The sequence below is a fragment of the Patagioenas fasciata genome, chromosome 1 (assembly GCF_037038585.1).
Source record: "Patagioenas fasciata isolate bPatFas1 chromosome 1, bPatFas1.hap1, whole genome shotgun sequence".
In the NCBI taxonomy this organism is placed as follows: Eukaryota; Metazoa; Chordata; class Aves; order Columbiformes; family Columbidae; genus Patagioenas; species Patagioenas fasciata.
The window spans coordinates 145,842,636-145,861,352 of record NC_092520.1 but is presented as its reverse complement, the minus strand read 5'-3'; the positions used below and the strand labels follow the sequence as shown (position 1 = coordinate 145,861,352).

At 41.4% G+C, this 18,717-nt stretch overlaps 1 protein-coding gene across 3 annotated transcripts in view; it reads right to left on the bottom strand.

Moving 5' to 3' along the window:
* The window catches only part of FAR2 (fatty acyl-CoA reductase 2), a 150,297-nt gene extending 132,863 nt beyond the window's left edge, over positions 1-17,434 (bottom strand). The window contains exon 1 of one of the 3 annotated variants that reach the window (XM_065848321.2): positions 17,192-17,434. The gene's annotated coding sequence lies outside the window, so the exon portion shown is untranslated. Of the gene's footprint in view, positions 1-16,496; positions 16,517-16,644; positions 17,092-17,191 lie in introns of those variants that run through there. The other 2 variants (XM_065848328.2, XM_071816951.1) reach the window with 2 other exon arrangements.
* Between the last annotated feature and the right edge of the window lie 1,283 nt (positions 17,435-18,717).

The window sequence follows — 18,717 nt, the reverse complement described above, 5'->3', positions numbered from 1 at the left end:
CCTATACTACGGAGACAAAGATCCTTCAGTAAACTGTACCTGTGTCCCAGCTTGAGAGCCTTGAATCTTTCAAGTAAAATACAGTCCAAATTCTAAGCACAAAGTGGAATTTAAAACAGCCCCAAACAAGTCATATATTACAAGAGAACAGGAGCAAGAAATCCAGGTAGCATTATGATTTATTTTGAAGCTACGTGCCTACCATTTGTTACTGCAAACCCTGGTGGGATTTATCAGCTGGGCCACTCAGAGGTTTGGAGAAATAGGAGATCATATCCAAGGAATTCAAAAGAGAACTACAAAGCCTCAAACAGATTTACACATTTATTTTCATAACAATGACCCCTCAGCTTTTGGGTTAAATTGTAATTACCTGTTATTGCACTCCTACCTTAGCTGCTGTCACTTCTTTTTTTTTTTTTAAGTTCATTTCATAAGGGTGTTTAATCAGAATTAGGTTTATATATGCTAATTTCTAGGGCCTTAGGGGTTTATACATGTGGTCTAACAACCACATTCAGATTTGTTGACTCAGGTCAAATACAGTTCACATTCAGGCAGACAATAGGTAAAAGGCATATTAGGGACAACAGTGCAGAGTCAACCCGAAAGCAGGAGACGCAACACAGATGAATTAACAAACTCAGCCAAACACAGTTTGCTGCTTGCTGAGGTGACTGAGCTGCTCAAAAAACTCCTGCCTAGATATAGTGCCAGACCAGATAAAGATCCAAGCCGCACCATGATTGAGCTATTACAGCCCCAGGACCCAGAGCACATGAGAGCCTGTATTTTGCTAGTTGAACTTAATAGTGGCTACTAAAGGCTGACAACATTGAGCTAGTGGATCTATACAAAACAATTGGAGATCTCTTGCATTTTGCCCCCCATGCCCTTGGTTCTCATGCCTCTTAGTCCAGAAACTCCCCAGCTGGCAGAAAGCTCTTGACTCAGACTGCAGGGAAAAGCTGCTGAACAGCTTTTGGGCCAGTGCTGGCCCCATGGGTTGAAGAGATGCATCAGGATGGCACTGCAATAAACTGGCAATTAGGGGAGCCAGCACACCGCTGTGGCATGGGGCACCTGGAACTGCAAGTTGAGTAAGGCATTCTGCTCAGAGGATTATTTCACTGCACTACTGGTGTTGCCTGTGCAATACTGAAGCTCACAAGAAAACTGGTATTTCTCAGTAAAGTTCTCACCACCAAGGTCTCAGTCATACATCTGGAAGCCCTGGTGAAGATCACCAGAACAAATCTAATGGTGGCAATTTGCTTCCTACACTCTCTATTTAGATGAATCTTGTGTATATGCTTACTCCCTGGTTGCTACTTTTGCTGCTGGATTGGAAACAAATATGAATATACACATTCCCCCATTACATGAATAATGAGATTCAAGTTTACACAATAAATGTTTGTCAGGAACATATTCTCTTTGAAATCTATTTTCAAGATATTCCGCATATAAACTATTTCCTTTTTTTTTTTTTTTTCTCCAGATTTGCCTCCTCAGAGATCTAGACTAGGTCTTGATTATCCTCTTGTGAAAATTCATACAACAAAAGCAGAGACATTCCTACCAGAAATCTTTCCAGTAAAACTGCTGTAGCAAATGCCAATGCTTAAATTAAGCTGTAACAAATGTATTAAACTCTGAGAGTGAAAAATACTGTTCATATCTACCAATAACTTCCTGAAAAACTGATAAAGGAAATTTCCTAAAAACAAAACTATTTTGTTGAAATGAAAAAAATCAAGGGGGGATGAACACAAAAAGCAAATATTTATTCCATTTTACATTAGCATGTTCAGTTTCTAGATGAATACAGATATAATCTACCACATATAAGATCAATGGCAACTTTTGTAATGACAGTCATGATCTGGAGGGAAGTGTTGCTATAGCAATACCAACCATAGGAAGGAAATCCACATCTACTCAGAGCATTATTTCTACATATCATTATTTTTTATGGTACATGACCACATGTTAAGTGAGGTTTTGTTTGTTTTAGTTACTGGAGCGTTGTTCCCGGAATCAGCTAAAGTCAAGAGCTTAAATCTAGGCTTCTCCAAAATGACTCATAGATTCAGAACATAAAATGGTGTTTGGTTCTGTTTGTTGTTTTTTTTTGGTTAGTTGGATTTGTTTTCCTTTTTTTTTTTTTTTATTATTTTATTTTTATTTTTTCTCTAGTTCTCTACATAATCACAAGCAACCTAAATGAGATCTGATACCCCTAAACTGGTTTGACTCACAGCAATCTCAGGTCTGCAGGGTTTCTTGGCTCAGTCATTAAATGAAAGAAATAAAACTGGTTTGGCACTGGAATTAGCCCTGAAATGGTATAGTCAAATTTGTATGGCCCTACCCCTGATGCAGCTGGCACTGGTGTTAATCCAGAACCCAGACAAATGACAAAGGATGACCAACATATGACTGCAGTAACTTTTCCTGGCCAGCCCCAAGGTAGGGCTGGTGCCCAGGATGCACTGTGACATTCCAACCCACAGGCTTCTGGCAACGGGACTTAAGGTGTTTCTTTCTCTTGCAAAGGTTGACCTAATTCTGTCTGTCTCTACTCCTACCTTGGATTACTGATAAAATCATACTCCCAATTGTCCTGGGTTTTAGTTTATTATTTTTTCACCTTTCCATGAGTTTGCTCCTTCAATTAAATCTTGCAGCACTCATTATAGCAGTCAGGTTTAAAATAAGGAATCAACTCAATTGAAAACAGTGTGAAAACAAATATAGTATGATCCTGACAGCTGATTTCCTCACATATTTGTCATTGTTTATTTTTGACAAATTAGTTTGAACAAAATATTTCTGTATATTTCTACAGCTCCTGGCACACCATGAAGAGAGAATAAATGGCTAAAAATAGATGTAATTCTTAATGATTAATCTTAATTCAACTTAGATAAAAATTACTCAGATTCCTATGGTCATGTGAACACTTGTTTTCCCAGAGCTATGTCGAAAGTGAAGAAAATTTGAAAATGGCTAAGCAATATAAAACCCCATAATATCATGTAGAGGTAAGGATGCATTGTACATGAATACAATTCAAGCTGAGGACAGGGAGAAAAACCATTGTCCACCATTCCTTGTCCATAATTGTTGACACACAAATTTCACAACCTTACAAAATTCTTCGTCCACATTGCACAGCCCTGCTGTTCTGAGTAGAATCTAACTTCTTTGAAGTTAAATCACATAAAAGCTTGTTGGAAGGGACTGCTGCAAATCAGCAGTTCAACTCTCACTTGACAGCAATGCTAGATCAGGTCATCCACAGCTTGGTCCAGCTGAATCTTGAAAACCTCCAAGCAGAGATTCCAACAACTCTCTGGGTGACATGTTAGTATGGGCTTGTCCCTGGTGAAAAACCTTTTCCTAATGGCCAGTCTGAACTTCTCAAGCTACAACTTGTGACAGTTGTCCCTTGTTTATACTACCTGCTGCCAATGAGCGGAGTTCAGCTCCATAATCACTGTATTACAACTCCTCTTCAAGCAGTTACAAGCCCCAGTGAGATTGCCCCTTGACCCCTCTTTTTTTTTTTTTTTTCCAGACTAAATCAGCCCAACTCCCTCAACTTCTCCTCATGGCTTATGGATTCCATGGCTCCAGTCACCTCAGTAGTTTTCTGCTGAATCCTCTCTCCATTTTTTGAACATCTTCCTTTTCATTTGAGGAACCTAGAAACCAACTGGAGAAGCACAGTACTCAGCAGTGCTGAGGAGGATAACAACTTCCTGATCTGCTGGCCATGCTTTTAATGTAGACCCGTATGCCATTTGCCTGATTTCCAATGAAAACGAATCATTGGCTCATTTTCAGCTTGACAACCACCATAATATTTCATTGCTTTCCCACAGATGTTCTGTTCAGCTAGTTGTTTCCCAGCCTGTATTGTGGCACAGAGTTAATCTGCACAGGCACAGAACTTCACAATTGTTCTTATGGAACTTAAGGAGATTTCCGTTCACCCGAAGCTCAGGCTTCTCAAGGTCCAGCTGGATTGAATTTCTACCATTTAGCGTATTAAACTCTCTTTCCTGTCAAATAAAAGTTATCTACAGGTGTTTCATAAAGATGGATCCAGTTTCAAACCAGTATATTTCACAATGGCAACACAAATACAATTACACAAAAATTTACAAATGGTTTAATGAGGCATGTAGCAGTAATCATTTGAAACTCTAGGCCCCACGCTTTCAAGTGATAGGAGTTTCATTGATGGATGGTTCGTAGTTGCAGAGATATAGTGATTTCAAATTGAGTCCATCTTCTTGAAACACCCTGTACAACTTTCTCAGGGCATATTCTGTTCCACCATCTAGGTAATTATGAGAAATGTAATACTACTGCTCCAATGCCTTACAGGTTGCTTCTTATTTGACTCTAATGAGACACTGAGCTATTGAAACTACCCTTTGAACCCAGATATCCAGGCAATTTTTAATCAATGTAACAGTCTATATCTCCAGCCCATACTTCCACAGCTTCCTCAGTGAGAGGGGTTAACAAAAACCTCACTGAAGTCAAAGTTAGGAAATGCTATGTCCACTGATGCACTCTCATCTACATAATTAGTCATTTAATTGCAAAAGGCACTCAGGTTGGTCAAGTACAACATGCCTGTGGTACATCTGGGCCAACTGTTCTTCATTACCTTCTCATCCACTTCACATTTGGAAAGAAATTACCCAAGGACATGATTAATAATATTTCCAGGGATTGTGGTATGCCTGACTGACCTACAGTTGCCTAAACTCTCGTTCTTACTGTTTTTAAAAATGAGTGTAATGATAGCCTTTTCCTAGCCTTCAGGGACCTGTCTGTCACCTTTTTTCATAGATAACAGTACTGCAATTGCATCACCTATGTCCTTCAGTATCCTAGCATAAATCTCATTCAGCCTGATGGATTTGAATATCTATGTAGTTCTGAAGAGTAAAATATTATTTGTTTCCTGTGCAGCAGTGCTTAATTATGTTCTCCTAGGCAATCTTTGTTTCTCTACAAAATCATATTTGAAATAGAGTTATCATGCCTCTTGCTCAGTGCGCCACACTGTAAAACAGTGTAAAACATCTCTTGCCCACACACTCAATTCCACACTCCTTGAGCTCTGAGAACACAGTATTTATCCTCACCTCACCCTTATAAAATAGGAAAGTGCTCTACCCCTTAATCTTAATGACCAGCCATCCAGCAAATAGTACTTCTTACAAATAGCCAGCAACATTAGAAAGAAGAGAATCCAAATCTCTGGAAAACTTGACCTCTAAATACTGATAAAGAAAGAGGAAAAAGCTGAGAAATGCCCATAGCACAAAGAGGAAACTTTTGGCCATACCCTGAAGAGCATCTTCAAAATAACGGGAGGAATGAAGAAAAAGAATAGATCACTGTTCTGACACATGATCTTATACTTGCTGAACAGGACTACATTTACTAGATTTTGTTTGGATTCTGCTAGGCTGTGGTTCCTCTGGGGGAAAAGAGGGAGGGCCAGTAGTTTCCTTCCCTGGTATTAAGAGATCTCACTGCTGTCTTGACAAACCTGTGAGGTTACCTTTCTGAATGCTCAGTGCAATACTGCTACACACCCTTTCCTCTGAATTTATCAGGGACCTACAATCTGCTGCAGACATGTTGCAACTTGTTTCTGAGTTAAAAAACAAGAGGACCCAAAGTTTATGTAGAGGATTCCTTCCAGGGGTCTTCAGACAAATCCCACTGTGCTGTTGTGAACTTTCAGTGCTAAGTTAGAAGAGAAGGCAAGTCATTTCCACCATATGCAGCTTTTAAACACTACTCACTACATTATGCGTTAATACATTGCATTTGTACTGTGTTAATCTCGTATTCATTGTTCACAGTGAAGTGGGAAATACAAATGCAAAGCACTATCTTGCTCCTCTTCATTCAACATGTGGCACACCAGCCATATGCTTTATCTGTAACTTCAAATGCAACACATTTACCTAACTTCCACGTCCTTGCACCACAGCATATCGCTTGTGTCCTTTGCTATGCTCCTTTTGTTTTCAAGTACTAATACCACAATATTACAGGCAAAATGCACACCTCCAATAAGCATATGAGTAAACACAAAGTACGAATGGAAGTGACTTACTATACCAATAAAATCAACATGTTCTGGCAGAAAACATTCTCAAGATGATTGAGACCACTTCACCTTCTGGTCCAGCATATTTTGTTCTCATACCTTGCAGTTCTGGTGGAGATATATTAATATAATTTTTATGTTTACCCTAAGACATCAAAACATAAGTTCCCTTGCTAACACTACACCAGATATTTGCAATATTTTAAAGGACTGATTTGAACAATCAAGAAACGCTCAACACAAAGAAATGGCTTCTACAGTCATAGGTTTACAATTTATGGATAGGAGGATCAAGAAAAGAGAAAGCTGACTTATCTTTTTTTTTTTTTTCCAGTCAGATTCTTTCAGAATTTGCCTTTAAAAAAAATAAGGTAAATTTTTGAACTGGACAAAGTAATGAGCTTGACTGGAGAGCTAATGCTCCTAGTGAAAGGGCAGAAGGAAAACATGGCATTTTAAAAAGATGAGGCAATGAAATATGACCTTTTTGTCACAGAATTATAGTTATCCTTAATGTACTTTCCTGGCCTTAATCTTCCTGAACCTTCAAAACAAGTGTCATATACATGCAATACTTCCACTGGTGTAAGTGGAAAGTTCTGGTTTGGCAGGATTTTTTGCACAAAACTATACAGAATTAAAAACAACTACCTATGGGACACCTACGTGAAAATTTAGGCCCTTTGTGTAATTAATTTAAAGGAAGCTGCTTCTGGCAATTATGAGCACTTCAGATTAAAAGTATCCCAGACAGGTTATTTTGGACACTGTATTTTGAATGGACAGGATACAAGGTTGCACATAGCAGATAAGAATTTCAAAGACAGAAAAACAGATAAGAGGAAAAAAGAGTGCACAAAGGTGCCCATTTTAGTTTAGAAATGACTCAGCAATATGGGGTGACATCTGAGCTCTGAAAAAATACCTATAAGGACTTGCACACACCACATGAAAAAGAATCCTATTATCTTTATTACTTCCAACTCTCAGGCATAATAAATTTTGCTTACTCTTATTACCCACAAGACAAGACAAATTTCCTGCTATATATCTAGGAATGCTGTGAGACCTACTTCTGTAATTCTACTTTTTTGTTTGTATAGCACTTTAAGGGCTCACAGTCACAATTGCATTAGTCACGTTAGATGTAGGTATATGTAGAAAACAACAGAACTACTCTCTTTGAAGGCAGCTTGTCATTTAATGAAATATAGCTTTACTTTTACAGTATGGTGACTGTTTTAACATTTTGAACACATGAACCTTAGATCAAAGACAAATTCCTATGAAGGGCTCCAGATCACCTTACTTCATCTCCCAGAACAAGAGTTACATAGGTTGCCATGGAAATTAAATGTTAGTGACAAGTGGAGTACTTGTTTTTTGATAAATGCAGATCGTGTTGCTTCAGAAAGCAAGAACTTCCCCACCTTGAAGAATACAATTTATGGTCAGCGATGGAAACTCTGGCAGTAAATATTATTTTCTCATTTTTCAATATGACTACCCAATTTTTAAGGTGAACTACTGATAGTTAGATGTGCCAGTCTATAACCTGTAGAATTGAAAATTTAACATTTAAAATCATATATAACTTCAAGAGCAAAGCACAGGCTTTGCACTACAAAACCGCCTGTCCTCCCACAGATGTCGCCATCCTGGTCTGGGGGAAATCCAGCCTTTCTGAATAATGTTCTGTAACAATACACCTTCAGCCTGTTTATGATTCACCAGCAGAAAGGTGGCTATTGACATACAACCATTTATTACATGGAAACCAAAGCTGTGATAAATGTAACATTAACAGGCAAAGGTTTGCTGAGATGAACCAGAGAACTAAGGCCCTCCCTTCAAGCGGTGTAGTACAAGCAGCTAATGCATCTGTATGCTGTTATTGCCTTGCTGTCAGATCAGAGTTTAGTTTCGCATATGCGGTTGGTTCAATAGTATAGCTCTGTTGGTAGATTTCAGAGACCGCATCTTTAAATACGGGATGTTATCACATCATCATGGAAGCATACAATTTCATCTGACCCCTGAACTGCTTGCTGGAAATCCTTTGTGAGTGAGTTCGTCAGCAGTAAGCAATGCTTAATCAGTTCTTGAAAAACCTTGAGCTAGCCAAAGCAATAGGCTTTCAATTGGTAGAATTCAGTGTTACCCTCTGCGTATGAACAAGTGCTTCTATTGCAGTTGTATATGGTCCAATACAAATATTCAGCAGAAAAAAATGCTGGACCAAAACACTCGATGCTCCATGTATGGAGCACTCCAATATCAGCAACTGAACATCTCTTCCCTTGGACCCTGTGGCAAACAGCAGCATGTAGGATTTGAGCCAGCTGCCTGTAAAGCGCTCCTTAAGCATAAATACAAGACAGCTTCAGAACATGGTGGAAATGGGTTAAATTATTTTCTGAGCCACAAGGATTAACACACAGCTAGCAGTTAGCCTGGTGCTATGCAGCAATGAAGGGTTAGTGAAAGGCAAAAATGAAGGTGAAGTGACACATCTCGAACATGAAATCAGTCTTTATGGACACAGTGTCCTCATTGCCTCTCTCAGTTTAGTAGCAACAGAACTAGGCAAAGAAACAAAACAAAATGCCTGAGAGAAAACACAGTGATTAGTAAATAGGGGAGATAAAAAAATATTAGCTGAGAAACACATCAAGATCCAACATTTCCCACCAAATCAATACAGTATTTAGGGTGCCCTGAAGCCTTGAATTCAAGTGTAGCAGAAACCCACAGGCTGCTTTCAGGTTACATGGAACAAGGCAGCAGTCACTAAGCATAAACAGTGTTATGCTAGACAGTGTTATGGCAAAAGTTACCTGCAGAACCCTGAAGGTTTTCCAGGGTTGACAGGTTTGACTACTGCATCTAGGTGCAAAATTTGGTGGTTCTTTTGACACATATGACAAAGCATGACATAAACACCCTGGTACCTCTGGGCTCCTTGCCCTCTCCTCTGCAACAGTGTCACCAAGTTTATTTCAGATACAAATAAAAGCACAAATAAAAGTCCAAAAGGGATCGAAGACATTTTGTTCCATGCCAGGAGCATACTAGCTTAGTCAGTTTGCTCTGGAGCATCTAATAAAGACAGAAGCAATGGGGCTTGAAGGAGGTCACCGGTAGAAGACAGTGTCATTCAATGTCTGTAACGTCTTGATCTGGGATTTCATTTATTCCTGCAGATTGCAAACTGAAGGACTCCATAGGCAAGTACAAGCAGAACCACATCAAAACAATAATGTACATTACTAGAGAAAGGATCATAGGGCACATAAAGAGCTAGGCTGAGATGTTCCAGCTGCAGTCACAGGAATAAAGTGGAATTTACTGCATGCAACATTAGACTACATGGCTATCAGAGCTACAGGTTTGCATAAACAGATCTTTCATCAGAAAAGCAAGCAAATTGTTTCTTTGCATTCTGCAGGATCAGAAGTAAAGCATTGAGGCTGCAGTTAGATGAAGCAAGGGTTAACTAAGGGTGTAATTCTGTCTGTCACATTCAGTTTAGAAATGTGAATACATGAGACTTTGAGTGTCTTATTAATTGCCTGGGGACCAACAGTCTCAGTCTCTTCATAAAATTTTGGGCCAACAAAGGAGTTGGGTGCTTCACAGTAGTGACATTCAGCTCAATAGCCAAAGGAAATCCAGAAGCAGTCCTGGACTGTGACGTTCCTCTTGACTTAAAGCTAGAAGCAATGAATAAGCTGATGTCAGTGTATGCAATAGAAGTTTTGCTAAGGGCTCCTTCTGTGACAAAATTTCACCCTCAAGACTGTCCTTAGAATTAGGTTTTAACAGAATCATGTCATCCATTTCAGACCAACTGATAACAAAAATAAGTCCCATTGACAGCACTGTGAATGTGTACAACATCAAAAAGTTTTATGTTGGGCAGACAAGCTCTTTTCCCTCTCTCTTTCTATTCTCCTCTCCTTTCCTTTCTCTCATGACAGAGCGCTTTTATAGTCCCCTACTTGAGGTGTGGGCATATAACGGAGGAATTGCAGAAAAAATTTATTTATTTTTCTGCTTAAAGACTTTTAATACTAATGCCTAATAAGACTGTGTGTTTGTGAATAAGCAATGACAGCTGGTAAAAGCAGATGGTTTTGAAAAGATTTGCAGCAGTCCCTGGCTCTGCCATCCTAGCTGCTCCACAGGATACTGGCAGAGGAAGTGGTTCTCCTCTTCTTTCTTTGCCTCACTTGAGAAAGCCAGCAGTGGCTGACCTCCCTAGCTGACACAAAGCCAGGATAGGACTGACAAAGCTCACATGCTCATGTTCTTCATCCCAGCTCTAAACTGCTTCTGCCTCGCAGCAAAAGCCCAGCCCATGGCAAGCCATTGATACTGACTAACAAGCTAGGTGGTCATCCAACAGGAGCCACAAAAACACTTGTCTCAGCTGGTCCCAACCAGGAACAGAACTGGCAGAGCTCATGGTTTCAGCAGTCTAGCACTGTGGTTGTTCACCACAGATCATGACCACTTCGCTTCTAGGAGTTGCTTCTGAACATGTTACTCCTGACATAAATAGGGATATCTAAGGATATCTAGCAGAGAGCATCACCGAATGCCTCAGTGCTAAAGCCAGACACAAACACCTGCCTTCCCTTAGACCTCTGCTGAAAGCAAGAGCTCTTGTTTCTGAAGGCCTTGGTGCTGAAGGAGGCATCTCAGATGCTTCAACCCTGCATAATCAAAGAAACTTTCACAAGTGGTGAATAACATTGTGTCCTTAGTCATAGAGTGATACTGCGATGTAGAGAAAATCTCAGACATGCACAATTACTCAAAACAGAGACAGCAGGCAAAAACATATTTCATATAAATGAGACAGTAACTGAAAAGTGTATTTCCAAAGAACATGGTCAAAATGGTGCAGATTCCTGCAGCTACAACCTTCTCCATGTTACTGTTACTTGCATTTAGGAAGCAAAGATCCATTACTAATAAAACAGTGCAAGCTTCAGGCTGTTGCTTTCTGTGCACTGCAACAGCACATCACTAGTTAAGTCAGTTGTAACTGCCTTTTGAGATATCACAGTACACCTATAAAGATGACTCAGGCAATTTCATATACCACCAATGAATCATTAAATGGTACCACCTTTGGCTACTATCAAACCCATTCGTATAGCCCATTGTTAACTCCACGGTACCCCAATGTAAAAGAGCCTTTTAGAAGATTGCTATGGTCTGTTAATATCTAGATATTTTTTGACTAAATTAAGAATCCCTCACTCAGGATTTACTAAGGTATATTTTAGGAATTACACTGCTGAAAAGGCAAGGGTGAAAGACATCCTTAGAAATTAAATTGTAAGCATCCAGATTTGTGACAATTCTTACATGCATGTACTAACCATTAAATTTTGTATTGGTTCTATTAACACAACAGGGCAACTTATGGCTTCCTAAAGCAGGTACAGGTAATGAATACTGGCATAATGGGTTAAAAATGAAATGAAATATGAGGAAAAACTATAATATGCATCTCTTATGGGCACAGCTGTTCCACAATTACTTTAAGCAAGGAGAAAACATTGGAGTTAAACACAATTGGGTGGTTTTGTGGCTTAAGGTATATTTTTCTGTAAGCATGGGCGGAAGAACAGAGTCCTACGTAATTTGCAGTCTCTAGAAACTGCCTCAGCATGGGTACACACAAAGAGAAACAGACATACAAGCAACCCTTGTAAAAGACAGCTAATACAAGCTTAGAACTGAACACAATTACGGTCAAATTACAGCTATTTTGCTAAACCTTCAGTATGCCTCATGCTTTAACAAAAACAAATGCAGACAGATTTGAGGAAGAGGGGATTTCCAGTTTCTAATAATTACCAATAGAACATTACTTATTTGCCTACACACAAGATTCTACTATTGACTATTTCACTGTGTAAAGACCTAATCTGCTAATATTTTAACACTGTGTATTACTCAAAGACAACTACATATTCCAAAGGAAGCCTCAAAGTACTATTTAGATGACAATGAAAACAACAACAACAAAAACCCCAAACAAACAAACAAACAAACCAACACCACAAGCAAGCAAACAAACAAATAAAAGATAAAATGTCTTCCTCAGATGGTACTAAAAAACTCATGACTTATAGGCTTACCATTCAAAAATTGCATGGAAAAATATAATAAAAGACATAGCATCCACTGTAGTATACTCTTTGCTCTTAAAACTAATGAAACCAAACTTTTGCCAGACGTGGCTGTATATAAAGAGGGATGATATGCTACTAGTGCATGGTGACCCATGGTGGCACTACACAGCAGTCCACAAGGACTAATTCACAGAAGTCCAGGAGACCTCACAAGAGAGGGCAAACTAGAGAAATGCTCCCCCATGAGTGCTCCCTATAGCTATGAACATCCTGTGCTGAGAAATTGCTGTTGTCAGTATCATCATTGCAATAAAGAGCTTGCAGCACAAACCTGAACTTTGTCAGCACAGGCCACGGGCAAAGACAGAGCAAAAAAACAGAGACTGCAGGTGAAGCTGTCTACAACTTAAATACAGGATAGGGAGACTTAGAAGCAGTGGTGGTGAGGTTATGAGGTCAGTGGCAGAGTTGATCCCAAACCTAAATTAAGAGCTCTACATCCTGAGCAGAGGGAGGTAATTTTATAGCATGCCAGAGTAGAGTATCATCTCTTTCAAGAATGCAGGAATTTAAAATACCTTTTGACCTCCAAATTTCTTCTTTCACTCAGTTCGTCGGACCCTTGAAGAATATGTCTACACATGTGACTGGGGAAAGACAGGTACCCCTCCTCACTCTCCAAATCAACTGGATACAAGCCAAAGCCAATCTGGAAGCCATGCAGAAGTGTTAACACAGCACTAAGCAAGCTCATTAGGCTGCAGGTTCATCATCATTTTAATCTGGTCCAAATGGGACTCCAACCGAGTGTGATGAGGACCAGCTTGCTCTTCCCCGAACTGCCGACTCCTCAGTGCATTTTAGTCATGCATTGAGTCAGACCCAGGAACTCATCCAACTGAAAACCAGGCCAACAGCAACAACAAGACTGGATTTGCATTTGGCCACAAGTTGTAGTACCAGCACAAGCAAGACGTCAGGAATATGTAGCCAGAGGTGAGGCAGACAGGCTGATCTTTGGTAAGGGCCCACATTTGTGGCAAATTAAAATGACTGCTGAACAGCTCCACGCAGAGATGCAAGTTTTGGTTATACCCAGCACAGATTCACGTTAATACAGATAAACAGCTCCCGGACTGGTATTGCGTAAGAGCTTGTGGTGCCAGGGAAGGAAACGTGCTTCACATTTTACTTATTTCTAGTTATGTCTGGAGATGCCTAACTCTTTCCATGACCTACCACTAACAACTTAGTGCTAATTTAATTGGAGGGCATTGCAACATTCAAACTTTCATTCCTTAAGCCTCCTTTGTGGACCCAGGACCCTTAGGGAATAAGAATGCTATACTTGTTAGTAGTAATAATGGGATAATAATGCATCTACAAAGCAATGCTAACATTATTCCCTGCAGCAATTATCCCAAACATTTTATTACAAACACAACAAAACCAAATGATATAATAAGCAATATTCCCCAGATGAGTTGAGCACTTATCAGTACAGTTTCCCTAACCTCACTGTGTTACTTCCCATGGCCCTTCAGCTTCCATGAACTACTCAGATCTGTGGTATCACCACATTAAAATGTGTCTCTCTTCCCTTTCCCATTTCAAAACATGTATTTTTTTTTCTTCTTCCCCACATCCTCATTCACATGATCTGTCCCTTGTATAGACCCAAATTACCTGTTATTGGGGAAAACTAAAACTGGCATATTGATCAGGAGTTTCCTACATAGAATGTAAGGGGGGAAAAAAAAAAAAGAGAAAGTTTATTACAGTGACAGTCTAATGCTGCAGACTGTGCCCATGTAGCAAGGATCTACACTTTGCCACAGGACTTGAAATCAGGAGTGGATGTCTTTATGAAGACATAGGCTGCTCATTCGTGTTCCTCTGCTGTACCATGCAGACCAAATGGCAATCTCTGTGCCTTCGGTCATATTACCTTTATTCCCTGCCACAATCCTACTGCCCCATCATTACCTACGTTCTCCATGCCAACACCCCTACTCAACTCCCCAAACTCCTCCACCCCACCTCCCACCCACCTGGGATCCAGGTCTTTCAGATCTGAACTGACTTTGAGGAAAGTGTGGGAAGTTTATCAGTGAAAGCAGCCTTTGTAACAGAGCTGCAAACTGTGCCTCTGTTAACAGCCCATTGTCTACTACTTTTCTGGCAGTCTCTCTCTAGATACTTCTGTTTGTTTTGCCAGCTGACATGCTATGGGTTTTGTTTACTCACGCTTTTCTTACATAGTATTCAAGATGTTTTATAACTACACTTACCCACCACTAATCTAAACAAGCCTTAATAGGGACTGGAATTGAAACCCAAATTGGCAGAACTGAGGAATTTGCAGCTTTGTTACAGTATCAGATGCAGCCTCGAACATCCTCTAAATATAGCAAAGGCTGGCCTAAATCTGCTATCGCTTCACATTTAATGCAGATACCTTTGAGTGAATGCATCTCTCCTCCCCAAAATTTTCTATTCTCATCACCTATGTATTGAAGTTCACAGTGACTTTCACTTAGACAAACACCCCGAAACACAGAGGAAATGGTTTAAAATATTGCTTCTACAAAATGGTAGTTTATCAGAGGGAGAGACCACAATAGGACTGGAGATTGAAGCAGTACATTATAACAGTGATTTTACAACTTCTCTATAGCAACTACCAGTGCCATTTTTAAACTATGTGGTTACTTTAAAGATAAGATGAGTATGGTATACAGTAATGAGCAGACTTGCATTTTCCTATTCAAGAACATTGTAGGTAAGCAGGAAATCATAATGTTTTTATACAGTAGATGTAAATGAAAACAAACTACAGGAGCAGATCTTTGAACTGCCATCAGCTTCTCATCAAGTGGAGATGAAGGTTCCCACAACGCCAGCACACACAAAAAGTTACACTCTGAAGTAACATGCCAAAGCAATGTGAGCTACATTATTAAAAGCTATCGAAAGACCACACATTTTATTACATCTTTGGGATCACCTAATATTTCAATTTTACAATTATTTTAATACAAATTCAAACAAAATAGAATTAGAGCAGACGAGGATTTCTGAGTACATTTTTCTAACCTAACAATGACCTTCACACAAAGCAAAATTTCAGTCTAAAAAAAAATTAAAAAAAAAAAAAAAGATGCAAAACTAGTCTTTTGACTGAATTTATAGTGAAATACATCTGGATAAAGCAACTTCCATTTAGTTACACTGCTTCCCACTGGAAGATAATGGTCTGCCGTTAGCTATTCCTCTCTAGTTATGCTCTTAAAAGGCTCCAAAGCAAACATATAAAAGCAAAATGTTCTGAGTACCAATATTACTGTAGAAGACTGTATAAGACAAGACAAGGTCACGTGTCTTTAATTTCTAGAAAATCGAGGATAACCTTACAGGTTCATGTAACAAAATTTGGGTTAAATCTTTGTAGCGCCATGTGGGTGAGTGGGCAGCAGGGGTATCTGGTAATTTCCCAGTCAGGAAACAGAACAAGGAGCCCTTCTCATATGACTAAAACTCTATTGCTGTCTAATACTACACTCTAAGAAAAAAAAAAAAAGGTATAGGCCTAGTAGCAGAGAAACAAAAAGGAAAGCCTTCCCTAAAACTATATAATTATATCGGATCTTCTTTTTTTTTTTTTTTTTTTCTTTTTTCTTTTCTTTATAGCATCGAACTGAAGATTACCCCTACCCGGAGTACCCGCAGCAAACCCTGCTGTCAAACACAGCAGGAGCCGGTCACCACACTTCCCTTCTCACTTCCAGGGTTGCACTCCGGCTTGAACTTTCCCAAGGAGAAGCCGAATCACCGGCTGCGCTCCCCCGGGGCACCGCCCAGCGCCGGGGGTCTGGCCCAGCCCTGTTCGTCCGCTCCGGGCCGGCTCCGCACGGCTCCCCGTTGCCTCGCCGCGCTGGGTCGGGGCTTGTCTCCGGGCCGCGGTGCCTGCCCTGCACGACCCGGCCCGGCCCCGGCGGAGCCTCCCGCCACCGCGGCAGCCGCGGGCGTTGCAGCTGGCCCGGCCCCACCGCCCTCGGCCCGCTCCCCATGCCGCCTTCCTCCCTTCCAGGGCAGCATCATCCCACAGCATCGCTTCCTCCTCCTCATCCACATTTATGGGTTTTGTTTTTTTTTTTTTCGCTTCCCCTCGGTGTCTCCCAGAGAGTTGTTACCTTCAGTTACCGCTTTTCCGACCAATTCTTGTTTCAAAACGCTGCCCCCACCTTCCCTAGCAGATAAGCAACTCCCGGCAAAGAAAAGGTGGAGGGGGAAGGAAAAGAAAAGAAAAAAAAAAAAGAAACAAACAAAAAAATTACAAACCTCTCTTCCCTCTGTGGATCTGATACTATATATCCGGCTGGGGGAAGGAGAAGCAGCGACTCTGCCTCCCCCTCTGCCGCCTCTCTCACCGAGCGGCTGCGGCCGCGCCTACTCGGAGAGGAGGCTGCCTGGCTGGAGATGCAGAGCAGCTCAGGCTTCCCAGGCTCGGCTCCTCCACCTTGCCCGGCCCTGCTTCCGTTGGGCCGAGCTCAGGCTAAATAGCAAGCGGCGTAGCTCTGCAGCAGAAGCCGCTAGGCACGCCAAGCACACCGGGGGTGGGGGAGAGTGACCATCCCCGGCAGAACTGGGCCCCGTCTCTTGCCCCGCCTCAAACCGGCCCTTCTTCGCCGGTCCCCACCGCTGCCGGCATCGCCCAGGCAGCAGTGAGGCAAAGCCACTTTTCGCTGTCCCCTCCTTGCGCAGCCTGCCTCCCCTGCTCCCCCCGTTAGCTGTGCCGCAGGCTGCCCAGGCACGCCGCAGCAGCCCTCGGAGGAAGTCAGAAGAGGAGGGGAGAAAAGGCTCTTTCCCGGAGTTGTCCTCTCCTTACCGGGGTGGCGGGGCTCCTCTCCCGGCACGGCCGCCTCCAGGCTCCCGGGGCGCCGGGGACGAGCGGCGGCGGCTCCTCAGCACCTCCCCGAGTCCCTTCCCTGCCTTCGTCCCCCACCCCGCCTTCGCCTGCCAGGGAGAGCGGCAGCGCTGGGCGTGAGCGGGCAGCCGGGGGCTGCGGAAAACAGAGCTGGGCTGCAGCCCCTGCAGGCGTCCTGGAGGTGAAAGGGGGCGGCCGGGGAACGGGGGAATCGAAAGCTTTCTAAATCCGTGACGAAGGGGCAGGGCAAGTGGTCCCTCGGGTGTCCTCCAAGGTTACTACACCTCCTTCTCTCTTCAGCTTAAAGCAGAAATTATATGTGTGTTGAAAATGATCAGGAAGAATGTTGTGCACAGAAACAGTTATAAAATCGGCATATTAAATTAATTACATAAATTGTCTTAGGAACATTAGAAAAAAAAAAAAAAAGAGATGTGCAGCATCCCTACTCAGCCACAAATACCTGCCTTTGCTATGAATATGAATTTTGTCACTTTGGCTGTCAAAGATACACCCTTAGAAAGATCTTCTCAAGCCAACATGAGAATCAGCAAGATGTGGTGCTTTTATATCCTTTTATTACACTTATAGTATGTACAAGTATTAATTTTGCAAGGTTACGTTTATCTAATTACTGTCCTCAGTTCATTAGTACTGAAAAAAAGCCAGCCCCAGAGAGGATCGGTAAGATTTCCACTGATGACTGAAATGGTATCAGAGCTGTCAACAGAACCTCACACACAAAGAGATCAGGTACTACACACATGGTTACTGTTCCCCAGCCTTTAGCTCCTTTCTTGAGAAGCTTAAAGGCTACAGGCACCTGCCTCTGTCTGCACACCTGGGCGCCAGTAGTTAAAGCCTAAGACTAGTCTCCAAAGCCTAGGAGTCTCCAAAAACTTTGCATATTTACCTCACTCTGGGTCGTGTCCTTAAAGTACAAGTTCCACTACTGTTAACATGATGATAGGGATCTGAGATCAATGTAGACCATTAAAGTTATATTCTTTAACACAAACACCTGCCTTGACAGACTGGCCAGGCCTCTGTCTAACCTGAAAAGAACTTACCTCAAAACTGTCAGCTGAAGGTGACTACTTGGCACCAAAATGGGGAACAAGTAGACAAAGATGTGAATTAACAGAACACATAAACTGGGGTAGCTTGGTTCAAAGTCTGAAAAAGAACCAGAAGGAAAATTTCTGGGAAGCACAGAATCAGAGAGAACTATTGATGGCATTTTCTTTCAGGACATTGAATAGAGAGCTTGATAAGCATCAGGTCTTGCAGGAACTCTTTCAAAAGACATTGGATGAGAGACAAAACTACATTCAAATAAAGGAGCCCACAGAAATTCCTTTGTGAAGTTTTGAAAAAGCAGGCAGACCTGAAGAACAGTTCAATAACAGAGCCTATTAGGATATTAAACAGGTAGCCTATCAGAGACAGTTCATGAGAGCTTCCCAGAAATCTCTAGAAAAAACTTG